Source organism: Oncorhynchus masou, chromosome 2 (genome assembly GCF_036934945.1).
Source record: "Oncorhynchus masou masou isolate Uvic2021 chromosome 2, UVic_Omas_1.1, whole genome shotgun sequence".
Classification (NCBI taxonomy): Eukaryota; Metazoa; Chordata; class Actinopteri; order Salmoniformes; family Salmonidae; genus Oncorhynchus; species Oncorhynchus masou.
In genome coordinates, this window is record NC_088213.1 from 32592231 (window position 1) to 32619674 (window position 27444).

A 27444-nucleotide genomic window follows, 5' to 3' on the forward strand; every position below is an offset into this window, starting at 1 on the left:
ATTGCGCCACAAGCCCCATACTAATTTCACACTAACTCTGCTCTAATTGGTCAATTCTGGATACTTGGTAGCGGACGGTAATATGATTGGTTATTATGGTTATTAGGCGCATCAGATTTGCGGACATTGAGGGGATTCGAATCATCTGGACCAGGCGCCCGGTTAGGGTGTTTGGCACCTGGTGAAATTTGGAATCGAACTGCTTCCCCGGGCGTGAGCACCGTTCAAAGCCCACGTCGAAGTCGGCTCAAAACAAAAGTGACGTAATTATGTATGTCGAGTAATGAGTAGGATTCAGTGTTTTCACCTGCAAAAGTGATTGTTTTATTTGTTGAAAACGCGTTATCGGCCTTCCCAATGAAAACGACTTAGAAAATTCTAACATATATTTCATGGAAAAGTTATGTTGAATGTTTCTGGAACACGCACTATGCTGCCTTGTTGACAACATGATCGAGCGGTGAGGGCCCTCCTCGCTGATAAAGCGTAACCAATTTAACATTTATAAATATTTGTATGAACATACCAAGATTGAACAACTGAGACATAAACTGAACAGGTTCCACAGACATGTGACTAACATAAATGGAATAACGTGTCCCTGAACAAAGGGGGGTCAAAATCAAAAGTAACAGTCAGTATCTGGTGTGGCCACCAGCTGCATTAAGAACTGCAGTGCATCTCCTCCTCATGGACTGCACCAGATTTGCCAGTTCTTGCTGTGAGATGTTACCCCACTCTTCCACCAAGGCAACTGCAAGTTCCCGGACATTTCTGGGGGGAATGGCCCTAGCCCTCACCCTCCGATCCAACAGGTCCCAGACGTGCTCAATGGGATTGAGGTGCGGGTTCTTCGCTGGCCATGGCAAAACACTGAAATTCCTGTCTTGCAGGAAATCACACACAGAACGAGCAGTACGGCTGGTGGCATTGTCATGCTGGAGGGTCACGTCAGGATGAGCCTGCAGGAAGGGTACCACATGAGGGGGGAGGATGTCTTCCTTGTAACACACAGCATTGAGATTGCCTGCAATGACAAGCTCAGTCTGATGATGCTGTGACACACCGCCCCAGACCAGGACGTACCCTCCACCTCCATCCCGCTCCAGAGTACAGGCCTCGGTGTAACACTCATTCCTTCGACAATAAACGCATATCCGACCATCACCCCTTGTTACGAATCCCTTTTGGCCCGACAGTCTAGGGGGGATGGTAATGAGACTCGTAACATAACTCATGCAAATTATTATTGTGACAAAGGAAAAGTGTGAACGAAATAAGCACGACAACTGAAATCTACCGTCAAACTCTAGGTTTATTTATAAACACACGGTAATGGGGGGAGCAGGAAAAGGGGCTGAGCTGGACCCAAGGAAAGAAACAATAAGTATTCAAAAACACCCCTAAGCTAGACTAGCCTACTTTAACAACAGCTAACTAACTAACCAAAAATACAGTGGGTGGTCCGCCCAGTTCTAACTAGTGTATTTAACAAAGTTCACCTACGGGTAGTGTATGCCCATGGGCGACTTGTCTTGGTTTCCCCCTTTTCCACCAGCAATCAAACACAAACACCATAACCAAAAACAATACTCACAGGTGATGACAAAGTGCTATGAGGTGCTTAAACAAAAGAGAGGTTACGACACAAAGCGAGAGTGAAACACAGAGACCTACAGACATGGCATTTACAGAGAGATTGAGCTGAGCTCAGCTGAGCTGGGCTCTAGAACAAACAAATGGGGTTTTTAAACCATGGGGAAGGAACTGTGATAGGTCAGGAAATTGGAGGAGGTGTGTCTTCTGATTGATGATTGATTGGGGAGTGATGATTTTCTCCTGTGAGGGGAGAAGGAGAGAAAAGAAACACACACACAGGATACACACACACACAGGATAACTGTATCCGTAACACTCCCACCCTTAAAAGAGCAACCCTAGGGGTTGCGACTACAGTATTTCAATTAATACTCCCAACAAAGCAACAACCTTGCAAAACATGCAGAAATCATTTTCACACACGAGACAAAGCATCTGCCAACACATTATCAGAACCCTTTTTGTGGCGGATCTCCAAATTATAATTTTGTACAATCAGCGCCCAACGCATAAGGCGCTGGTTCTGGTTGTACATTCGGTGGAGAAAAACTAAGGGGTTATGGTCAGTATATACAATCACGGGTAGGGCACTGGAACCAATATATACTTCAAAGTATTGCAGAGCCAACAACAAAGCAAGAGCTTCTTGTTCTATTGTCGCATAGTTTGTTTGACATTTATTAAATTTACGTGAAAAATAACAAACGGGATGATCCACTCCACTCTTGTCCTGCTGCAGTAGAACAGCACCAGCACCTCTGGCACTAGCATCTACCTCAAGTTTGAACGGTTGTTCAAAATCAGGAGCAGCAAGTACAGGTGTACTACATAAGAGTGCTTTCGCTGATTCAAAAGCTCTCTTACAATCAGGGGACCACTCAAATGATCTAGCCGGACTAAGCAAATCGGTCAATGGAGCAACTACCGCAGAGAAATTTTTACAGAAGCTACGGTAGTAGCCAACCATCCCTAAAAAGCGGCGTAGCTCTCGTCTGGTGGTAGGTGCAGGGAATGCAGTTATAGCCAAGACCTTGGCATTAACAGGGCGCACCTGTCCATGCTTCTCAGAGGGATCACACAATCCATCCTCTTGATCAACCTCTTTGAACAGAACAGTGTTCGACAAATCTCTCTCATCACCCTCTTGTCGTGCCTGAGCATGAGTGACAGCACAAGCGGGGAACACATGTGGATAATTCTGTGCCAGCTCATTCGAGAGAGAGTGGTCACTTTTATCCAATACTTCCAATACGGGTACCACCTTTCCTCCGGCAATATCGTTACCCATTATGAAGGTCACACCTTTCACTGGCAACATAGGGCGTACCCCCACTCTGAATATTCCACTGATTAACTCAGAGTGTACTTTCACAAAGTGCAATGGCACTGGGACAAAACCCATTTCAATACCCTGCACTAACACACTGGAACCACAGTATGTATCGTCAGACAAGGGCAACACATCAGACAATATAAACGACTGCGCCGCACCAGTATCTCTAAGGATTTTAACCGGTCGTTGAGACGCTTCGTCATTCGTTAGGGACACAAACCCCTCGAAAATGAATGGTTCATAACTGCGGTCGGGGACTGAGACTTTCAAACTACAGTTACCCTGAGGCACCTGTTTTGTTGCAGACCTCACAACCGTACGAATTAGAGCAACACCTGTTGGTGGCTTGACACGAAGAGGCATCCCTTGTTTGCGTTTAAGCAGGAAGCAATCATTAATCATATGTCCTACTTTATGACAATAGAAACATGGACGCTCATTCTTCTGGCGTGCTTGACATACTACTGCTGGCCGACTAGGACTAAAGGTAGGAAACTCAGTGGCTCTACTCTCAGTTTGAGCCGAAAACACACTCTTGTGCGTCAACACAAACTCGTCTGCCAACACAGACGCTTCTGCCAGGGTGGATACTTTCTGTTCGTTTAGGTAAACTACAATGCGTTCGGGTAAGCAATTTTTTAACTCTTCCAACAAGATTAACTCCCGGAGAGAGTTGAAATCAGTTACCTTACTAGCAGCATGCCATTTATCAAACAGATTTCCCTTGTCTCTAGCAAATTCCACATAAGTCTTACTAGAAGACTTTCTATGAGACCTAAATCTCTGTCGGTATGCCTCAGGCACAAGCTCATAGGCACGAAGAACAGTAGCTTTGACCACTTCATAATTCAAACTGTCCTCCAGAGGTAGCGCTGACAAAACCTCTTGGGCTTTACCAGTTAATTTACACTGAAGTAATAGGCACCAAACCTCTTCAGGCCATTTCAATGCTACGGCTATACGCTCAAATACACAAAAATAGGAGTCAACCTCTGACTCTCTGAACAAAGGTACTAAGGCAATCTGCCTACTAATGTCAAACGTGTTTGAGGACACAGCAGGTGAGGACGGCTCACAAACAGGCACAGTAGGAACGGAGGCTAGCCTCGCTGTCTCTGCCTCAAGTTCCATCTGGCGCATTTTGAACTCCAACTGCCTTTGTTCTCTGTCTGCCTCAATTTTACACATCTCTAAATGCCGTTGTTCTCGTTCTTTTTCTGCCTCTATTTTACACATCTCCAACTGGAGAGTCTCTCGCCTAATTTGGGCTCTCTCTTCCACCTCCAGTTGGAACTGTGCTAAACAGACATCCCTCCTGGCATCACCATTTGACAGTGGGGAGAGTGGATCAAAACGGGACAATGTGGCTGGTGTTTTAGCCTCTCCCTCATTATCAGACACCAATGGTCTTACAGGAGCAGCAACATCCGCTACAGGGGTAGTAGGCTCAGGCAGCGGTAACACAAGCACCTGCTCTTCCAACAATACATTTAATACTATCCGTTTCACCTCCGCCTTAACTAAACTCTGCGGAATCGATACTGAATAATGGTCAGCCAAGGTCATTAAATCAACTCTACGACATTTGTCAAAAACCTCCCACGAAGGGTTATCCAAAAAAGATTTCAAATCAAAAGTAGTCATTTTTACACTACTTCACAAGTGCCAAAGGAAATAGCAAACACTAATGCTACTTCAGCTATGACGCTCAACACTGAACTATACCACTACAACAATCTACATGAGCGGCATGGGTGTCAGTTATGACATATCCCGGATGAGCCCCCACTTATGTTACGAATCCCTTTTGGCCCGACAGTCTAGGGGGATGGTAATGAGACTCGTAACATAACTCATGCAAATTATTATTGTGACAAAGGAAAAGTGTGAACGAAATAAGCACGACAACTGAAATCTACCGTCAAACTCTAGGTTTATTTATAAACACACGGTAATGGGGGAGCAGGAAAAGGGGCTGAGCTGGACCCAAGGAAAGAAACAATAAGTATTCAAAAACACCCCTAAGCTAGACTAGCCTACTTTAACAACAGCTAACTAACTAACCAAAATACAGTGGGTGGTCCGCCCAGTTCTAACTAGTGTATTTAACAAAGTTCACCTACGGGTAGTGTATGCCCATGGGCGACTTGTCTTGGTTTCCCCCTTTTCCACCAGCAATCAAACACAAACACCATAACCAAAAACAATACTCACAGGTGATGACAAAGTGCTATGAGGTGCTTAAACAAAAGAGAGGTTACGACACAAAGCGAGAGTGAAACACAGAGACCTACAGACATGGCATTTACAGAGAGATTGAGCTGAGCTCAGCTGAGCTGAGCTGAGCTGAGCTGAGCTGAGCTGAGCTGAGCTGAGCTGAGCTGGGCTCTAGAACAAACAAATGGGGTTTTTAAACCATGGGGAAGGAACTGTGATAGGTCAGGAAATTGGAGGAGGTGTGTCTTCTGATTGATGATTGATTGGGGAGTGATGATTTTCACCTGTGAGGGGAGAAGGAGAGAAAAGAAACACACACACAGGATACACACACACACACAGGATAACTGTATCCGTAACACCCCTGGTGAGACAAAACCGCAACTCGTCAATGAAGAGCACTTTTTGACAGTCATGTCTGGTCCAACAAAGGTGGGTTTGTGCCCACCCAGATGAGCAGGGACCCTGGGCAGCTTTCTTTTGGTGTTTTTCAGAGTCAGTAGAAAGGCCTCTTTAGTGTCCTAAGTTTTCAAAACTTCTTAATTGCCTACCATCTGTAAGCTGTTAGTGTCTTAATGATGTTCCACATATGCATGTTCATTAATTGTTTATGGTTCATTGAACACGCATGGGAAACAGTGTTTAATCCCATTAAAATGAAGATCTGTGAAATTATTTGTATTTTTAAGATTTATCTTTGAAAGACAAGGTCCTGAAAAAGGGAAGTTTCTTTTTTTGATGGGTTTATGAGGTATAAATTAATGGCGCATGTAGGCAAAGACACTCAGCACAAATTCAAAAGTTATCGCTCATTTCCAAATCTCACTCAGACTAAATGCACGAGCTTGCCAGGAGTCGAACCTAGAATCTTCTGATCCGTAGTCAGACGCGTTATCCATTGCGCCACAAGCCCCATACTAATTTCACACTAACTCTGCTCTAATTGGTCAATTCTGGATACTTGGTAGCGGACGGTAATATGATTGGTTATTATGGTTATTAGGCGCATCAGATTTGCGGACATTGAGGGGATTCGAATCATCTGGACCAGGCGCCCGGTTAGGGTGTTTGGCACCTGGTGAAATTTGGAATCGAACTGCTTCCGCGGGCGTGAGCACCGTTCAAAGCCCACGTCGAAGTCGGCTCAAAACAAAAGTGACGTAATTATGTATGTCGAGTAATGAGTAGGATTCAGTGTTTTCACCTGCAAAAGTGATTGTTTTATTTGTTGAAAACGCGTTATCGGCCTTCCCAATGAAAACGACTTAGAAAATTCGAACATATATTTCATGGAAAAGTTATGTTGAATGTTTCTGGAACACGCACTATGCTGCCTTGTTGACAACATGATCGAGCGGTGAGGGCCCTCCTCGCCGATAAAGCGTAACCAATTTAACATTTATAAATATTTGTATGAACATACCAAGATTGAACAACTGAGACATAAACTGAACAGGTTCCACAGACATGTGACTAACATAAATGGAATAACGTGTCCCTGAACAAAGGGGGGTCAAAATCAAAAGTAACAGTCAGTATCTGGTGTGGCCACCAGCTGCATTAAGAACTGCAGTGCATCTCCTCCTCATGGACTGCACCAGATTTGCCAGTTCTTGCTGTGAGATGTTACCCCACTCTTCCACCAAGGCAACTGCAAGTTCCCGGACATTTCTGGGGGGAATGGCCCTAGCCCTCACCCTCCGATCCAACAGGTCCCAGACGTGCTCAATGGGATTGAGGTGCGGGTTCTTCGCTGGCCATGGCAAAACACTGAAATTCCTGTCTTGCAGGAAATCACACACAGAACGAGCAGTACGGCTGGTGGCATTGTCATGCTGGAGGGTCACGTCAGGATGAGCCTGCAGGAAGGGTACCACATGAGGGGGGAGGATGTCTTCCTTGTAACACACAGCATTGAGATTGCCTGCAATGACAAGCTCAGTCTGATGATGCTGTGACACACCGCCCCAGACCAGGACGTACCCTCCACCTCCATCCCGCTCCAGAGTACAGGCCTCGGTGTAACACTCATTCCTTCGACAATAAACGCATATCCGACCATCACCCCTGGTGAGACAAAACCGCAACTCGTCAATGAAGAGCACTTTTTGACAGTCATGTCTGGTCCAACAAAGGTGGGTTTGTGCCCACCCAGATGAGCAGGGACCCTGGGCAGCTTTCTTTTGGTGTTTTTCAGAGTCAGTAGAAAGGCCTCTTTAGTGTCCTAAGTTTTCAAAACTTCTTAATTGCCTACCATCTGTAAGCTGTTAGTGTCTTAATGATGTTCCACATATGCATGTTCATTAATTGTTTATGGTTCATTGAACACGCATGGGAAACAGTGTTTAATCCCATTAAAATGAAGATCTGTGAAATTATTTGTATTTTTAAGATTTATCTTTGAAAGACAAGGTCCTGAAAAAGGGAAGTTTCTTTTTTTGATGGGTTTATGAGGTATAAATTAATGGCGCATGTAGGCAAAGACACTCAGCACAAATTCAAAAGTTATCGCTCATTTCCAAATCTCACTCAGACTAAATGCACGAGCTTGCCAGGAGTCGAACCTAGAATCTTCTGATCCGTAGTCAGACGCGTTATCCATTGCGCCACAAGCCCCATACTAATTTCACACTAACTCTGCTCTAATTGGTCAATTCTGGATACTTGGTAGCGGACGGTAATATGATTGGTTATTATGGTTATTAGGCGCATCAGATTTGCGGACATTGAGGGGATTCGAATCATCTGGACCAGGCGCCCGGTTAGGGTGTTTGGCACCTGGTGAAATTTGGAATCGAACTGCTTCCCCGGGCGTGAGCACCGTTCAAAGCCCACGTCGAAGTCGGCTCAAAACAAAAGTGACGTAATTATGTATGTCGAGTAATGAGTAGGATTCAGTGTTTTCACCTGCAAAAGTGATTGTTTTATTTGTTGAAAACGCGTTATCGGCCTTCCCAATGAAAACGACTTAGAAAATTCGAACATATATTTCATGGAAAAGTTATGTTGAATGTTTCTGGAACACGCACTATGCTGCCTTGTTGACAACATGATCGAGCGGTGAGGGCCCTCCTCGCCGATAAAGCGTAACCAATTTAACATTTATAAATATTTGTATGAACATACCAAGATTGAACAACTGAGACATAAACTGAACAGGTTCCACAGACATGTGACTAACATAAATGGAATAACGTGTCCCTGAACAAAGGGGGTCAAAATCAAAAGTAACAGTCAGTATCTGGTGTGGCCACCAGCTGCATTAAGAACTGCAGTGCATCTCCTCCTCATGGACTGCACCAGATTTGCCAGTTCTTGCTGTGAGATGTTACCCCACTCTTCCACCAAGGCAACTGCAAGTTCCCGGACATTTCTGGGGGGAATGGCCCTAGCCCTCACCCTCCGATCCAACAGGTCCCAGACGTGCTCAATGGGATTGAGGTGCGGGTTCTTCGCTGGCCATGGCAAAACACTGAAATTCCTGTCTTGCAGGAAATCACACACAGAACGAGCAGTACGGCTGGTGGCATTGTCATGCTGGAGGGTCACGTCAGGATGAGCCTGCAGGAAGGGTACCACATGAGGGGGGAGGATGTCTTCCTTGTAACACACAGCATTGAGATTGCCTGCAATGACAAGCTCAGTCTGATGATGCTGTGACACACCGCCCCAGACCAGGACGTACCCTCCACCTCCATCCCGCTCCAGAGTACAGGCCTCGGTGTAACACTCATTCCTTCGACAATAAACGCATATCCGACCATCACCCCTGGTGAGACAAAACCGCAACTCGTCAATGAAGAGCACTTTTTGACAGTCATGTCTGGTCCAACAAAGGTGGGTTTGTGCCCACCCAGATGAGCAGGGACCCTGGGCAGCTTTCTTTTGGTGTTTTTCAGAGTCAGTAGAAAGGCCTCTTTAGTGTCCTAAGTTTTCAAAACTTCTTAATTGCCTACCATCTGTAAGCTGTTAGTGTCTTAATGATGTTCCACATATGCATGTTCATTAATTGTTTATGGTTCATTGAACACGCATGGGAAACAGTGTTTAATCCCATTAAAATGAAGATCTGTGAAATTATTTGTATTTTTAAGATTTATCTTTGAAAGACAAGGTCCTGAAAAAGGGAAGTTTCTTTTTTTGATGGGTTTATGAGGTATAAATTAATGGCGCATGTAGGCAAAGACACTCAGCACAAATTCAAAAGTTATCGCTCATTTCCAAATCTCACTCAGACTAAATGCACGAGCTTGCCAGGAGTCGAACCTAGAATCTTCTGATCCGTAGTCAGACGCGTTATCCATTGCGCCACAAGCCCCATACTAATTTCACACTAACTCTGCTCTAATTGGTCAATTCTGGATACTTGGTAGCGGACGGTAATATGATTGGTTATTATGGTTATTAGGCGCATCAGATTTGCGGACATTGAGGGGATTCGAATCATCTGGACCAGGCGCCCGGTTAGGGTGTTTGGCACCTGGTGAAATTTGGAATCGAACTGCTTCCCGGGCGTGAGCACCGTTCAAAGCCCACGTCGAAGTCGGCTCAAAACAAAAGTGACGTAATTATGTATGTCGAGTAATGAGTAGGATTCAGTGTTTTCACCTGCAAAAGTGATTGTTTTATTTGTTGAAAACGCGTTATCGGCCTTCCCAATGAAAACGACTTAGAAAATTCGAACATATATTTCATGGAAAAGTTATGTTGAATGTTTCTGGAACACGCACTATGCTGCCTTGTTGACAACATGATCGAGCGGTGAGGGCCCTCCTCGCCGATAAAGCGTAACCAATTTAACATTTATAAATATTTGTATGAACATACCAAGATTGAACAACTGAGACATAAACTGAACAGGTTCCACAGACATGTGACTAACATAAATGGAATAACGTGTCCCTGAACAAAGGGGGTCAAAATCAAAAGTAACAGTCAGTATCTGGTGTGGCCACCAGCTGCATTAAGAACTGCAGTGCATCTCCTCCTCATGGACTGCACCAGATTTGCCAGTTCTTGCTGTGAGATGTTACCCCACTCTTCCACCAAGGCAACTGCAAGTTCCCGGACATTTCTGGGGGGAATGGCCCTAGCCCTCACCCTCCGATCCAACAGGTCCCAGACGTGCTCAATGGGATTGAGGTGCGGGTTCTTCGCTGGCCATGGCAAAACACTGAAATTCCTGTCTTGCAGGAAATCACACACAGAACGAGCAGTACGGCTGGTGGCATTGTCATGCTGGAGGGTCACGTCAGGATGAGCCTGCAGGAAGGGTACCACATGAGGGGGGAGGATGTCTTCCTTGTAACACACAGCATTGAGATTGCCTGCAATGACAAGCTCAGTCTGATGATGCTGTGACACACCGCCCCAGACCAGGACGTACCCTCCACCTCCATCCCGCTCCAGAGTACAGGCCTCGGTGTAACACTCATTCCTTCGACAATAAACGCATATCCGACCATCACCCCTGGTGAGACAAAACCGCAACTCGTCAATGAAGAGCACTTTTTGACAGTCATGTCTGGTCCAACAAAGGTGGGTTTGTGCCCACCCAGATGAGCAGGGACCCTGGGCAGCTTTCTTTTGGTGTTTTTCAGAGTCAGTAGAAAGGCCTCTTTAGTGTCCTAAGTTTTCAAAACTTCTTAATTGCCTACCATCTGTAAGCTGTTAGTGTCTTAATGATGTTCCACATATGCATGTTCATTAATTGTTTATGGTTCATTGAACACGCATGGGAAACAGTGTTTAATCCCATTAAAATGAAGATCTGTGAAATTATTTGTATTTTTAAGATTTATCTTTGAAAGACAAGGTCCTGAAAAAGGGAAGTTTCTTTTTTTGATGGGTTTATGAGGTATAAATTAATGGCGCATGTAGGCAAAGACACTCAGCACAAATTCAAAAGTTATCGCTCATTTCCAAATCTCACTCAGACTAAATGCACGAGCTTGCCAGAGTCGAACCTAGAATCTTCTGATCCGTAGTCAGACGCGTTATCCATTGCGCCACAAGCCCCATACTAATTTCACACTAACTCTGCTCTAATTGGTCAATTCTGGATACTTGGTAGCGGACGGTAATATGATTGGTTATTATGGTTATTAGGCGCATCAGATTTGCGGACATTGAGGGGATTCGAATCATCTGGACCAGGCGCCCGGTTAGGGTGTTTGGCACCTGGTGAAATTTGGAATCGAACTGCTTCCCGGGCGTGAGCACCGTTCAAAGCCCACGTCGAAGTCGGCTCAAAACAAAAGTGACGTAATTATGTATGTCGAGTAATGAGTAGGATTCAGTGTTTTCACCTGCAAAAGTGATTGTTTTATTTGTTGAAAACGCGTTATCGGCCTTCCCAATGAAAACGACTTAGAAAATTCGAACATATATTTCATGGAAAAGTTATGTTGAATGTTTCTGGAACACGCACTATGCTGCCTTGTTGACAACATGATCGAGCGGTGAGGGCCCTCCTCGCCGATAAAGCGTAACCAATTTAACATTTATAAATATTTGTATGAACATACCAAGATTGAACAACTGAGACATAAACTGAACAGGTTCCACAGACATGTGACTAACATAAATGGAATAACGTGTCCCTGAACAAAGGGGGTCAAAATCAAAAGTAACAGTCAGTATCTGGTGTGGCCACCAGCTGCATTAAGAACTGCAGTGCATCTCCTCCTCATGGACTGCACCAGATTTGCCAGTTCTTGCTGTGAGATGTTACCCCACTCTTCCACCAAGGCAACTGCAAGTTCCCGGACATTTCTGGGGGGAATGGCCCTAGCCCTCACCCTCCGATCCAACAGGTCCCAGACGTGCTCAATGGGATTGAGGTGCGGGTTCTTCGCTGGCCATGGCAAAACACTGAAATTCCTGTCTTGCAGGAAATCACACACAGAACGAGCAGTACGGCTGGTGGCATTGTCATGCTGGAGGGTCACGTCAGGATGAGCCTGCAGGAAGGGTACCACATGAGGGGGAGGATGTCTTCCTTGTAACACACAGCATTGAGATTGCCTGCAATGACAAGCTCAGTCTGATGATGCTGTGACACACCGCCCCAGACCAGGACGTACCCTCCACCTCCATCCCGCTCCAGAGTACAGGCCTCGGTGTAACACTCATTCCTTCGACAATAAACGCATATCCGACCATCACCCCTGGTGAGACAAAACCGCAACTCGTCAATGAAGAGCACTTTTTGACAGTCATGTCTGGTCCAACAAAGGTGGGTTTGTGCCCACCCAGATGAGCAGGGACCCTGGGCAGCTTTCTTTTGGTGTTTTTCAGAGTCAGTAGAAAGGCCTCTTTAGTGTCCTAAGTTTTCAAAACTTCTTAATTGCCTACCATCTGTAAGCTGTTAGTGTCTTAATGATGTTCCACATATGCATGTTCATTAATTGTTTATGGTTCATTGAACACGCATGGGAAACAGTGTTTAATCCCATTAAAATGAAGATCTGTGAAATTATTTGTATTTTTAAGATTTATCTTTGAAAGACAAGGTCCTGAAAAAGGGAAGTTTCTTTTTTTGATGGGTTTATGAGGTATAAATTAATGGCGCATGTAGGCAAAGACACTCAGCACAAATTCAAAAGTTATCGCTCATTTCCAAATCTCACTCAGACTAAATGCACGAGCTTGCCAGGAGTCGAACCTAGAATCTTCTGATCCGTAGTCAGACGCGTTATCCATTGCGCCACAAGCCCCATACTAATTTCACACTAACTCTGCTCTAATTGGTCAATTCTGGATACTTGGTAGCGGACGGTAATATGATTGGTTATTATGGTTATTAGGCGCATCAGATTTGCGGACATTGAGGGGATTCGAATCATCTGGACCAGGCGCCCGGTTAGGGTGTTTGGCACCTGGTGAAATTTGGAATCGAACTGCTTCCCCGGGCGTGAGCACCGTTCAAAGCCCACGTCGAAGTCGGCTCAAAACAAAAGTGACGTAATTATGTATGTCGAGTAATGAGTAGGATTCAGTGTTTTCACCTGCAAAAGTGATTGTTTTATTTGTTGAAAACGCGTTATCGGCCTTCCCAATGAAAACGACTTAGAAAATTCGAACATATATTTCATGGAAAAGTTATGTTGAATGTTTCTGGAACACGCACTATGCTGCCTTGTTGACAACATGATCGAGCGGTGAGGGCCCTCCTCGCCGATAAAGCGTAACCAATTTAACATTTATAAATATTTGTATGAACATACCAAGATTGAACAACTGAGACATAAACTGAACAGGTTCCACAGACATGTGACTAACATAAATGGAATAACGTGTCCCTGAACAAAGGGGGTCAAAATCAAAAGTAACAGTCAGTATCTGGTGTGGCCACCAGCTGCATTAAGAACTGCAGTGCATCTCCTCCTCATGGACTGCACCAGATTTGCCAGTTCTTGCTGTGAGATGTTACCCCACTCTTCCACCAAGGCAACTGCAAGTTCCCGGACATTTCTGGGGGGAATGGCCCTAGCCCTCACCCTCCGATCCAACAGGTCCCAGACGTGCTCAATGGGATTGAGGTGCGGGTTCTTCGCTGGCCATGGCAAAACACTGAAATTCCTGTCTTGCAGGAAATCACACACAGAACGAGCAGTACGGCTGGTGGCATTGTCATGCTGGAGGGTCACGTCAGGATGAGCCTGCAGGAAGGGTACCACATGAGGGGGAGGATGTCTTCCTTGTAACACACAGCATTGAGATTGCCTGCAATGACAAGCTCAGTCTGATGATGCTGTGACACACCGCCCCAGACCAGGACGTACCCTCCACCTCCATCCCGCTCCAGAGTACAGGCCTCGGTGTAACACTCATTCCTTCGACAATAAACGCATATCCGACCATCACCCCTGGTGAGACAAAACCGCAACTCGTCAATGAAGAGCACTTTTTGACAGTCATGTCTGGTCCAACAAAGGTGGGTTTGTGCCCACCCAGATGAGCAGGGACCCTGGGCAGCTTTCTTTTGGTGTTTTTCAGAGTCAGTAGAAAGGCCTCTTTAGTGTCCTAAGTTTTCAAAACTTCTTAATTGCCTACCATCTGTAAGCTGTTAGTGTCTTAATGATGTTCCACATATGCATGTTCATTAATTGTTTATGGTTCATTGAACACGCATGGGAAACAGTGTTTAATCCCATTAAAATGAAGATCTGTGAAATTATTTGTATTTTTAAGATTTATCTTTGAAAGACAAGGTCCTGAAAAAGGGAAGTTTCTTTTTTTGATGGGTTTATGAGGTATAAATTAATGGCGCATGTAGGCAAAGACACTCAGCACAAATTCAAAAGTTATCGCTCATTTCCAAATCTCACTCAGACTAAATGCACGAGCTTGCCAGGAGTCGAACCTAGAATCTTCTGATCCGTAGTCAGACGCGTTATCCATTGCGCCACAAGCCCCATACTAATTTCACACTAACTCTGCTCTAATTGGTCAATTCTGGATACTTGGTAGCGGACGGTAATATGATTGGTTATTATGGTTATTAGGCGCATCAGATTTGCGGACATTGAGGGGATTCGAATCATCTGGACCAGGCGCCCGGTTAGGGTGTTTGGCACCTGGTGAAATTTGGAATCGAACTGCTTCCCGGGCGTGAGCACCGTTCAAAGCCCACGTCGAAGTCGGCTCAAAACAAAAGTGACGTAATTATGTATGTCGAGTAATGAGTAGGATTCAGTGTTTTCACCTGCAAAAGTGATTGTTTTATTTGTTGAAAACGCGTTATCGGCCTTCCCAATGAAAACGACTTAGAAAATTCGAACATATATTTCATGGAAAAGTTATGTTGAATGTTTCTGGAACACGCACTATGCTGCCTTGTTGACAACATGATCGAGCGGTGAGGGCCCTCCTCGCCGATAAAGCGTAACCAATTTAACATTTATAAATATTTGTATGAACATACCAAGATTGAACAACTGAGACATAAACTGAACAGGTTCCACAGACATGTGACTAACATAAATGGAATAACGTGTCCCTGAACAAAGGGGGTCAAAATCAAAAGTAACAGTCAGTATCTGGTGTGGCCACCAGCTGCATTAAGAACTGCAGTGCATCTCCTCCTCATGGACTGCACCAGATTTGCCAGTTCTTGCTGTGAGATGTTACCCCACTCTTCCACCAAGGCAACTGCAAGTTCCCGGACATTTCTGGGGGGAATGGCCCTAGCCCTCACCCTCCGATCCAACAGGTCCCAGACGTGCTCAATGGGATTGAGGTGCGGGTTCTTCGCTGGCCATGGCAAAACACTGAAATTCCTGTCTTGCAGGAAATCACACACAGAACGAGCAGTACGGCTGGTGGCATTGTCATGCTGGAGGGTCACGTCAGGATGAGCCTGCAGGAAGGGTACCACATGAGGGGGAGGATGTCTTCCTTGTAACACACAGCATTGAGATTGCCTGCAATGACAAGCTCAGTCTGATGATGCTGTGACACACCGCCCCAGACCAGGACGTACCCTCCACCTCCATCCCGCTCCAGAGTACAGGCCTCGGTGTAACACTCATTCCTTCGACAATAAACGCATATCCGACCATCACCCCTGGTGAGACAAAACCGCAACTCGTCAATGAAGAGCACTTTTTGACAGTCATGTCTGGTCCAACAAAGGTGGGTTTGTGCCCACCCAGATGAGCAGGGACCCTGGGCAGCTTTCTTTTGGTGTTTTTCAGAGTCAGTAGAAAGGCCTCTTTAGTGTCCTAAGTTTTCAAAACTTCTTAATTGCCTACCATCTGTAAGCTGTTAGTGTCTTAATGATGTTCCACATATGCATGTTCATTAATTGTTTATGGTTCATTGAACACGCATGGGAAACAGTGTTTAATCCCATTAAAATGAAGATCTGTGAAATTATTTGTATTTTTAAGATTTATCTTTGAAAGACAAGGTCCTGAAAAAGGGAAGTTTCTTTTTTTGATGGGTTTATGAGGTATAAATTAATGGCGCATGTAGGCAAAGACACTCAGCACAAATTCAAAAGTTATCGCTCATTTCCAAATCTCACTCAGACTAAATGCACGAGCTTGCCAGGAGTCGAACCTAGAATCTTCTGATCCGTAGTCAGACGCGTTATCCATTGCGCCACAAGCCCCATACTAATTTCACACTAACTCTGCTCTAATTGGTCAATTCTGGATACTTGGTAGCGGACGGTAATATGATTGGTTATTATGGTTATTAGGCGCATCAGATTTGCGGACATTGAGGGGATTCGAATCATCTGGACCAGGCGCCCGGTTAGGGTGTTTGGCACCTGGTGAAATTTGGAATCGAACTGCTTCCCGGGCGTGAGCACCGTTCAAAGCCCACGTCGAAGTCGGCTCAAAACAAAAGTGACGTAATTATGTATGTCGAGTAATGAGTAGGATTCAGTGTTTTCACCTGCAAAAGTGATTGTTTTATTTGTTGAAAACGCGTTATCGGCCTTCCCAATGAAAACGACTTAGAAAATTCGAACATATATTTCATGGAAAAGTTATGTTGAATGTTTCTGGAACACGCACTATGCTGCCTTGTTGACAACATGATCGAGCGGTGAGGGCCCTCCTCGCCGATAAAGCGTAACCAATTTAACATTTATAAATATTTGTATGAACATACCAAGATTGAACAACTGAGACATAAACTGAACAGGTTCCACAGACATGTGACTAACATAAATGGAATAACGTGTCCCTGAACAAGGGGGGTCAAAATCAAAAGTAACAGTCAGTATCTGGTGTGGCCACCAGCTGCATTAAGAACTGCAGTGCATCTCCTCCTCATGGACTGCACCAGATTTGCCAGTTCTTGCTGTGAGATGTTACCCCACTCTTCCACCAAGGCAACTGCAAGTTCCCGGACATTTCTGGGGGGAATGGCCCTAGCCCTCACCCTCCGATCCAACAGGTCCCAGACGTGCTCAATGGGATTGAGGTGCGGGTTCTTCGCTGGCCATGGCAAAACACTGAAATTCCTGTCTTGCAGGAAATCACACACAGAACGAGCAGTACGGCTGGTGGCATTGTCATGCTGGAGGGTCACGTCAGGATGAGCCTGCAGGAAGGGTACCACATGAGGGGGGAGGATGTCTTCCTTGTAACACACAGCATTGAGATTGCCTGCAATGACAAGCTCAGTCTGATGATGCTGTGACACACCGCCCCAGACCAGGACGTACCCTCCACCTCCATCCCGCTCCAGAGTACAGGCCTCGGTGTAACACTCATTCCTTCGACAATAAACGCATATCCGACCATCACCCCTGGTGAGACAAAACCGCAACTCGTCAATGAAGAGCACTTTTTGACAGTCATGTCTGGTCCAACAAAGGTGGGTTTGTGCCCACCCAGATGAGCAGGGACCCTGGGCAGCTTTCTTTTGGTGTTTTTCAGAGTCAGTAGAAAGGCCTCTTTAGTGTCCTAAGTTTTCAAAACTTCTTAATTGCCTACCATCTGTAAGCTGTTAGTGTCTTAATGATGTTCCACATATGCATGTTCATTAATTGTTTATGGTTCATTGAACACGCATGGGAAACAGTGTTTAATCCCATTAAAATGAAGATCTGTGAAATTATTTGTATTTTTAAGATTTATCTTTGAAAGACAAGGTCCTGAAAAAGGGAAGTTTCTTTTTTTGATGGGTTTATGAGGTATAAATTAATGGCGCATGTAGGCAAAGACACTCAGCACAAATTCAAAAGTTATCGCTCATTTCCAAATCTCACTCAGACTAAATGCACGAGCTTGCCAGGAGTCGAACCTAGAATCTTCTGATCCGTAGTCAGACGCGTTATCCATTGCGCCACAAGCCCCATACTAATTTCACACTAACTCTGCTCTAATTGGTCAATTCTGGATACTTGGTAGCGGACGGTAATATGATTGGTTATTATGGTTATTAGGCGCATCAGATTTGCGGACATTGAGGGGATTCGAATCATCTGGACCAGGCGCCCGGTTAGGGTGTTTGGCACCTGGTGAAATTTGGAATCGAACTGCTTCCCGGGCGTGAGCACCGTTCAAAGCCCACGTCGAAGTCGGCTCAAAACAAAAGTGACGTAATTATGTATGTCGAGTAATGAGTAGGATTCAGTGTTTTCACCTGCAAAAGTGATTGTTTTATTTGTTGAAAACGCGTTATCGGCCTTCCCAATGAAAACGACTTAGAAAATTCGAACATATATTTCATGGAAAAGTTATGTTGAATGTTTCTGGAACACGCACTATGCTGCCTTGTTGACAACATGATCGAGCGGTGAGGGCCCTCCTCGCCGATAAAGCGTAACCAATTTAACATTTATAAATATTTGTATGAACATACCAAGATTGAACAACTGAGACATAAACTGAACAGGTTCCACAGACATGTGACTAACATAAATGGAATAACGTGTCCCTGAACAAAGGGGGTCAAAATCAAAAGTAACAGTCAGTATCTGGTGTGGCCACCAGCTGCATTAAGAACTGCAGTGCATCTCCTCCTCATGGACTGCACCAGATTTGCCAGTTCTTGCTGTGAGATGTTACCCCACTCTTCCACCAAGGCAACTGCAAGTTCCCGGACATTTCTGGGGGGAATGGCCCTAGCCCTCACCCTCCGATCCAACAGGTCCCAGACGTGCTCAATGGGATTGAGGTGCGGGTTCTTCGCTGGCCATGGCAAAACACTGAAATTCCTGTCTTGCAGGAAATCACACACAGAACGAGCAGTACGGCTGGTGGCATTGTCATGCTGGAGGGTCACGTCAGGATGAGCCTGCAGGAAGGGTACCACATGAGGGGGAGGATGTCTTCCTTGTAACACACAGCATTGAGATTGCCTGCAATGACAAGCTCAGTCTGATGATGCTGTGACACACCGCCCCAGACCAGGACGTACCCTCCACCTCCATCCCGCTCCAGAGTACAGGCCTCGGTGTAACACTCATTCCTTCGACAATAAACGCATATCCGACCATCACCCCTGGTGAGACAAAACCGCAACTCGTCAATGAAGAGCACTTTTTGACAGTCATGTCTGGTCCAACAAAGGTGGGTTTGTGCCCACCCAGATGAGCAGGGACCCTGGGCAGCTTTCTTTTGGTGTTTTTCAGAGTCAGTAGAAAGGCCTCTTTAGTGTCCTAAGTTTTCAAAACTTCTTAATTGCCTACCATCTGTAAGCTGTTAGTGTCTTAATGATGTTCCACATATGCATGTTCATTAATTGTTTATGGTTCATTGAACACGCATGGGAAACAGTGTTTAATCCCATTAAAATGAAGATCTGTGAAATTATTTGTATTTTTAAGATTTATCTTTGAAAGACAAGGTCCTGAAAAAGGGAAGTTTCTTTTTTTGATGGGTTTATGAGGTATAAATTAATGGCGCATGTAGGCAAAGACACTCAGCACAAATTCAAAAGTTATCGCTCATTTCCAAATCTCACTCAGACTAAATGCACGAGCTTGCCAGGAGTCGAACCTAGAATCTTCTGATCCGTAGTCAGACGCGTTATCCATTGCGCCACAAGCCCCATACTAATTTCACACTAACTCTGCTCTAATTGGTCAATTCTGGATACTTGGTAGCGGACGGTAATATGATTGGTTATTATGGTTATTAGGCGCATCAGATTTGCGGACATTGAGGGGATTCGAATCATCTGGACCAGGCGCCCGGTTAGGGTGTTTGGCACCTGGTGAAATTTGGAATCGAACTGCTTCCCCGGGCGTGAGCACCGTTCAAAGCCCACGTCGAAGTCGGCTCAAAACAAAAGTGACGTAATTATGTATGTCGAGTAATGAGTAGGATTCAGTGTTTTCACCTGCAAAAGTGATTGTTTTATTTGTTGAAAACGCGTTATCGGCCTTCCCAATGAAAACGACTTAGAAAATTCGAACATATATTTCATGGAAAAGTTATGTTGAATGTTTCTGGAACACGCACTATGCTGCCTTGTTGACAACATGATCGAGCGGTGAGGGCCCTCCTCGCCGATAAAGCGTAACCAATTTAACATTTATAAATATTTGTATGAACATACCAAGATTGAACAACTGAGACATAAACTGAACAGGTTCCACAGACATGTGACTAACATAAATGGAATAACGTGTCCCTGAACAAAGGGGGGTCAAAATCAAAAGTAACAGTCAGTATCTGGTGTGGCCACCAGCTGCATTAAGAACTGCAGTGCATCTCCTCCTCATGGACTGCACCAGATTTGCCAGTTCTTGCTGTGAGATGTTACCCCACTCTTCCACCAAGGCAACTGCAAGTTCCCGGACATTTCTGGGGGGAATGGCCCTAGCCCTCACCCTCCGATCCAACAGGTCCCAGACGTGCTCAATGGGATTGAGGTGCGGGTTCTTCGCTGGCCATGGCAAAACACTGAAATTCCTGTCTTGCAGGAAATCACACACAGAACGAGCAGTACGGCTGGTGGCATTGTCATGCTGGAGGGTCACGTCAGGATGAGCCTGCAGGAAGGGTACCACATGAGGGGGGAGGATGTCTTCCTTGTAACACACAGCATTGAGATTGCCTGCAATGACAAGCTCAGTCTGATGATGCTGTGACACACCGCCCCAGACCAGGACGTACCCTCCACCTCCATCCCGCTCCAGAGTACAGGCCTCGGTGTAACACTCATTCCTTCGACAATAAACGCATATCCGACCATCACCCCTGGTGAGACAAAACCGCAACTCGTCAATGAAGAGCACTTTTTGACAGTCATGTCTGGTCCAACAAAGGTGGGTTTGTGCCCACCCAGATGAGCAGGGACCCTGGGCAGCTTTCTTTTGGTGTTTTTCAGAGTCAGTAGAAAGGCCTCTTTAGTGTCCTAAGTTTTCAAAACTTCTTAATTGCCTACCATCTGTAAGCTGTTAGTGTCTTAATGATGTTCCACATATGCATGTTCATTAATTGTTTATGGTTCATTGAACACGCATGGGAAACAGTGTTTAATCCCATTAAAATGAAGATCTGTGAAATTATTTGTATTTTTAAGATTTATCTTTGAAAGACAAGGTCCTGAAAAAGGGAAGTTTCTTTTTTTGATGGGTTTATGAGGTATAAATTAATGGCGCATGTAGGCAAAGACACTCAGCACAAATTCAAAAGTTATCGCTCATTTCCAAATCTCACTCAGACTAAATGCACGAGCTTGCCAGGAGTCGAACCTAGAATCTTCTGATCCGTAGTCAGACGCGTTATCCATTGCGCCACAAGCCCCATACTAATTTCACACTAACTCTGCTCTAATTGGTCAATTCTGGATACTTGGTAGCGGACGGTAATATGATTGGTTATTATGGTTATTAGGCGCATCAGATTTGCGGACATTGAGGGGATTCGAATCATCTGGACCAGGCGCCCGGTTAGGGTGTTTGGCACCTGGTGAAATTTGGAATCGAACTGCTTCCCCGGGCGTGAGCACCGTTCAAAGCCCACGTCGAAGTCGGCTCAAAACAAAAGTGACGTAATTATGTATGTCGAGTAATGAGTAGGATTCAGTGTTTTCACCTGCAAAAGTGATTGTTTTATTTGTTGAAAACGCGTTATCGGCCTTCCCAATGAAAACGACTTAGAAAATTCGAACATATATTTCATGGAAAAGTTATGTTGAATGTTTCTGGAACACGCACTATGCTGCCTTGTTGACAACATGATCGAGCGGTGAGGGCCCTCCTCGCCGATAAAGCGTAACCAATTTAACATTTATAAATATTTGTATGAACATACCAAGATTGAACAACTGAGACATAAACTGAACAGGTTCCACAGACATGTGACTAACATAAATGGAATAACGTGTCCCTGAACAAAGGGGGTCAAAATCAAAAGTAACAGTCAGTATCTGGTGTGGCCACCAGCTGCATTAAGAACTGCAGTGCATCTCCTCCTCATGGACTGCACCAGATTTGCCAGTTCTTGCTGTGAGATGTTACCCCACTCTTCCACCAAGGCAACTGCAAGTTCCCGGACATTTCTGGGGGGAATGGCCCTAGCCCTCACCCTCCGATCCAACAGGTCCCAGACGTGCTCAATGGGATTGAGGTGCGGGTTCTTCGCTGGCCATGGCAAAACACTGAAATTCCTGTCTTGCAGGAAATCACACACAGAACGAGCAGTACGGCTGGTGGCATTGTCATGCTGGAGGGTCACGTCAGGATGAGCCTGCAGGAAGGGTACCACATGAGGGGGAGGATGTCTTCCTTGTAACACACAGCATTGAGATTGCCTGCAATGACAAGCTCAGTCTGATGATGCTGTGACACACCGCCCCAGACCAGGACGTACCCTCCACCTCCATCCCGCTCCAGAGTACAGGCCTCGGTGTAACACTCATTCCTTCGACAATAAACGCATATCCGACCATCACCCCTGGTGAGACAAAACCGCAACTCGTCAATGAAGAGCACTTTTTGACAGTCATGTCTGGTCCAACAAAGGTGGGTTTGTGCCCACCCAGATGAGCAGGGACCCTGGGCAGCTTTCTTTTGGTGTTTTTCAGAGTCAGTAGAAAGGCCTCTTTAGTGTCCTAAGTTTTCAAAACTTCTTAATTGCCTACCATCTGTAAGCTGTTAGTGTCTTAATGATGTTCCACATATGCATGTTCATTAATTGTTTATGGTTCATTGAACACGCATGGGAAACAGTGTTTAATCCCATTAAAATGAAGATCTGTGAAATTATTTGTATTTTTAAGATTTATCTTTGAAAGACAAGGTCCTGAAAAAGGGAAGTTTCTTTTTTTGATGGGTTTATGAGGTATAAATTAATGGCGCATGTAGGCAAAGACACTCAGCACAAATTCAAAAGTTATCGCTCATTTCCAAATCTCACTCAGACTAAATGCACGAGCTTGCCAGGAGTCGAACCTAGAATCTTCTGATCCGTAGTCAGACGCGTTATCCATTGCGCCACAAGCCCCATACTAATTTCACACTAACTCTGCTCTAATTGGTCAATTCTGGATACTTGGTAGCGGACGGTAATATGATTGGTTATTATGGTTATTAGGCGCATCAGATTTGCGGACATTGAGGGGATTCGAATCATCTGGACCAGGCGCCCGGTTAGGGTGTTTGGCACCTGGTGAAATTTGGAATCGAACTGCTTCCCGGGCGTGAGCACCGTTCAAAGCCCACGTCGAAGTCGGCTCAAAACAAAAGTGACGTAATTATGTATGTCGAGTAATGAGTAGGATTCAGTGTTTTCACCTGCAAAAGTGATTGTTTTATTTGTTGAAAACGCGTTATCGGCCTTCCCAATGAAAACGACTTAGAAAATTCGAACATATATTTCATGGAAAAGTTATGTTGAATGTTTCTGGAACACGCACTATGCTGCCTTGTTGACAACATGATCGAGCGGTGAGGGCCCTCCTCGCCGATAAAGCGTAACCAATTTAACATTTATAAATATTTGTATGAACATACCAAGATTGAACAACTGAGACATAAACTGAACAGGTTCCACAGACATGTGACTAACATAAATGGAATAACGTGTCCCTGAACAAAGGGGGTCAAAATCAAAAGTAACAGTCAGTATCTGGTGTGGCCACCAGCTGCATTAAGAACTGCAGTGCATCTCCTCCTCATGGACTGCACCAGATTTGCCAGTTCTTGCTGTGAGATGTTACCCCACTCTTCCACCAAGGCAACTGCAAGTTCCCGGACATTTCTGGGGGGAATGGCCCTAGCCCTCACCCTCCGATCCAACAGGTCCCAGACGTGCTCAATGGGATTGAGGTGCGGGTTCTTCGCTGGCCATGGCAAAACACTGAAATTCCTGTCTTGCAGGAAATCACACACAGAACGAGCAGTACGGCTGGTGGCATTGTCATGCTGGAGGGTCACGTCAGGATGAGCCTGCAGGAAGGGTACCACATGAGGGGGGAGGATGTCTTCCTTGTAACACACAGCATTGAGATTGCCTGCAATGACAAGCTCAGTCTGATGATGCTGTGACACACCGCCCCAGACCAGGACGTACCCTCCACCTCCATCCCGCTCCAGAGTACAGGCCTCGGTGTAACACTCATTCCTTCGACAATAAACGCATATCCGACCATCACCCCTGGTGAGACAAAACCGCAACTCGTCAATGAAGAGCACTTTTTGACAGTCATGTCTGGTCCAACAAAGGTGGGTTTGTGCCCACCCAGATGAGCAGGGACCCTGGGCAGCTTTCTTTTGGTGTTTTTCAGAGTCAGTAGAAAGGCCTCTTTAGTGTCCTAAGTTTTCAAAACTTCTTAATTGCCTACCATCTGTAAGCTGTTAGTGTCTTAATGATGTTCCACATATGCATGTTCATTAATTGTTTATGGTTCATTGAACACGCATGGGAAACAGTGTTTAATCCCATTAAAATGAAGATCTGTGAAATTATTTGTATTTTTAAGATTTATCTTTGAAAGACAAGGTCCTGAAAAAGGGAAGTTTCTTTTTTTGATGGGTTTATGAGGTATAAATTAATGGCGCATGTAGGCAAAGACACTCAGCACAAATTCAAAAGTTATCGCTCATTTCCAAATCTCACTCAGACTAAATGCACGAGCTTGCCAGGAGTCGAACCTAGAATCTTCTGATCCGTAGTCAGACGCGTTATCCATTGCGCCACAAGCCCCATACTAATTTCACACTAACTCTGCTCTAATTGGTCAATTCTGGATACTTGGTAGCGGACGGTAATATGATTGGTTATTATGGTTATTAGGCGCATCAGATTTGCGGACATTGAGGGGATTCGAATCATCTGGACCAGGCGCCCGGTTAGGGTGTTTGGCACCTGGTGAAATTTGGAATCGAACTGCTTCCCCGGGCGTGAGCACCGTTCAAAGCCCACGTCGAAGTCGGCTCAAAACAAAAGTGACGTAATTATGTATGTCGAGTAATGAGTAGGATTCAGTGTTTTCACCTGCAAAAGTGATTGTTTTATTTGTTGAAAACGCGTTATCGGCCTTCCCAATGAAAACGACTTAGAAAATTCGAACATATATTTCATGGAAAAGTTATGTTGAATGTTTCTGGAACACGCACTATGCTGCCTTGTTGACAACATGATCGAGCGGTGAGGGCCCTCCTCGCCGATAAAGCGTAACCAATTTAACATTTATAAATATTTGTATGAACATACCAAGATTGAACAACTGAGACATAAACTGAACAGGTTCCACAGACATGTGACTAACATAAATGGAATAACGTGTCCCTGAACAAAGGGGGTCAAAATCAAAAGTAACAGTCAGTATCTGGTGTGGCCACCAGCTGCATTAAGAACTGCAGTGCATCTCCTCCTCATGGACTGCACCAGATTTGCCAGTTCTTGCTGTGAGATGTTACCCCACTCTTCCACCAAGGCAACTGCAAGTTCCCGGACATTTCTGGGGGGAATGGCCCTAGCCCTCACCCTCCGATCCAACAGGTCCCAGACGTGCTCAATGGGATTGAGGTGCGGGTTCTTCGCTGGCCATGGCAAAACACTGAAATTCCTGTCTTGCAGGAAATCACACACAGAACGAGCAGTACGGCTGGTGGCATTGTCATGCTGGAGGGTCACGTCAGGATGAGCCTGCAGGAAGGGTACCACATGAGGGGGAGGATGTCTTCCTTGTAACACACAGCATTGAGATTGCCTGCAATGACAAGCTCAGTCTGATGATGCTGTGACACACCGCCCCAGACCAGGACGTACCCTCCACCTCCATCCCGCTCCAGAGTACAGGCCTCGGTGTAACACTCATTCCTTCGACAATAAACGCATATCCGACCATCACCCCTGGTGAGACAAAACCGCAACTCGTCAATGAAGAGCACTTTTTGACAGTCATGTCTGGTCCAACAAAGGTGGGTTTGTGCCCACCCAGATGAGCAGGGACCCTGGGCAGCTTTCTTTTGGTGTTTTTCAGAGTCAGTAGAAAGGCCTCTTTAGTGTCCTAAGTTTTCAAAACTTCTTAATTGCCTACCATCTGTAAGCTGTTAGTGTCTTAATGATGTTCCACATATGCATGTTCATTAATTGTTTATGGTTCATTGAACACGCATGGGAAACAGTGTTTAATCCCATTAAAATGAAGATCTGTGAAATTATTTGTATTTTTAAGATTTATCTTTGAAAGACAAGGTCCTGAAAAAGGGAAGTTTCTTTTTTTGATGGGTTTATGAGGTATAAATTAATGGCGCATGTAGGCAAAGACACTCAGCACAAATTCAAAAGTTATCGCTCATTTCCAAATCTCACTCAGACTAAATGCACGAGCTTGCCAGGAGTCGAACCTAGAATCTTCTGATCCGTAGTCAGACGCGTTATCCATTGCGCCACAAGCCCCATACTAATTTCACACTAACTCTGCTCTAATTGGTCAATTCTGGATACTTGGTAGCGGACGGTAATATGATTGGTTATTATGGTTATTAGGCGCATCAGATTTGCGGACATTGAGGGGATTCGAATCATCTGGACCAGGCGCCCGGTTAGGGTGTTTGGCACCTGGTGAAATTTGGAATCGAACTGCTTCCCCGGGCGTGAGCACCGTTCAAAGCCCACGTCGAAGTCGGCTCAAAACAAAAGTGACGTAATTATGTATGTCGAGTAATGAGTAGGATTCAGTGTTTTCACCTGCAAAAGTGATTGTTTTATTTGTTGAAAACGCGTTATCGGCCTTCCCAATGAAAACGACTTAGAAAATTCGAACATATATTTCATGGAAAAGTTATGTTGAATGTTTCTGGAACACGCACTATGCTGCCTTGTTGACAACATGATCGAGCGGTGAGGGCCCTCCTCGCCGATAAAGCGTAACCAATTTAACATTTATAAATATTTGTATGAACATACCAAGATTGAACAACTGAGACATAAACTGAACAGGTTCCACAGACATGTGACTAACATAAATGGAATAACGTGTCCCTGAACAAAGGGGGTCAAAATCAAAAGTAACAGTCAGTATCTGGTGTGGCCACCAGCTGCATTAAGAACTGCAGTGCATCTCCTCCTCATGGACTGCACCAGATTTGCCAGTTCTTGCTGTGAGATGTTACCCCACTCTTCCACCAAGGCAACTGCAAGTTCCCGGACATTTCTGGGGGGAATGGCCCTAGCCCTCACCCTCCGATCCAACAGGTCCCAGACGTGCTCAATGGGATTGAGGTGCGGGTTCTTCGCTGGCCATGGCAAAACACTGAAATTCCTGTCTTGCAGGAAATCACACACAGAACGAGCAGTACGGCTGGTGGCATTGTCATGCTGGAGGGTCACGTCAGGATGAGCCTGCAGGAAGGGTACCACATGAGG

At 45.2% G+C, this 27444-nt stretch overlaps 12 non-coding genes and 1 pseudogene across 12 annotated transcripts; 1 reads left to right on the forward strand and 12 right to left on the reverse strand.

The window, feature by feature from the left end:
* LOC135552966 (hepatic triacylglycerol lipase-like) overlaps positions 1–27444 on the forward strand; it is a 68109-nt pseudogene that overhangs the window by 22441 nt on the left and 18224 nt on the right.
* Positions 5990–6062, reverse strand: trnar-acg (transfer RNA arginine (anticodon ACG)). Its single transcript has one exon. It is a non-coding gene; the product is annotated as a tRNA-Arg (tRNA).
* trnar-acg (transfer RNA arginine (anticodon ACG)) lies at positions 7693–7765 on the reverse strand. Its single transcript has one exon. It is a non-coding gene; the product is annotated as a tRNA-Arg (tRNA).
* trnar-acg (transfer RNA arginine (anticodon ACG)) lies at positions 9395–9467 on the reverse strand. The gene has a single exon. It is a non-coding gene; the product is annotated as a tRNA-Arg (tRNA).
* On the reverse strand, positions 12795–12867 carry trnar-acg (transfer RNA arginine (anticodon ACG)). Its single transcript has one exon. It is a non-coding gene; the product is annotated as a tRNA-Arg (tRNA).
* On the reverse strand, positions 14496–14568 carry trnar-acg (transfer RNA arginine (anticodon ACG)). Its single transcript has one exon. It is a non-coding gene; the product is annotated as a tRNA-Arg (tRNA).
* trnar-acg (transfer RNA arginine (anticodon ACG)) lies at positions 16196–16268 on the reverse strand. Its single transcript has one exon. It is a non-coding gene; the product is annotated as a tRNA-Arg (tRNA).
* trnar-acg (transfer RNA arginine (anticodon ACG)) lies at positions 17897–17969 on the reverse strand. The gene has a single exon. It is a non-coding gene; the product is annotated as a tRNA-Arg (tRNA).
* On the reverse strand, positions 19597–19669 carry trnar-acg (transfer RNA arginine (anticodon ACG)). Its single transcript has one exon. It is a non-coding gene; the product is annotated as a tRNA-Arg (tRNA).
* Positions 21300–21372, reverse strand: trnar-acg (transfer RNA arginine (anticodon ACG)). Its single transcript has one exon. It is a non-coding gene; the product is annotated as a tRNA-Arg (tRNA).
* trnar-acg (transfer RNA arginine (anticodon ACG)) lies at positions 23001–23073 on the reverse strand. Its single transcript has one exon. It is a non-coding gene; the product is annotated as a tRNA-Arg (tRNA).
* trnar-acg (transfer RNA arginine (anticodon ACG)) lies at positions 24702–24774 on the reverse strand. The gene has a single exon. It is a non-coding gene; the product is annotated as a tRNA-Arg (tRNA).
* On the reverse strand, positions 26403–26475 carry trnar-acg (transfer RNA arginine (anticodon ACG)). Its single transcript has one exon. It is a non-coding gene; the product is annotated as a tRNA-Arg (tRNA).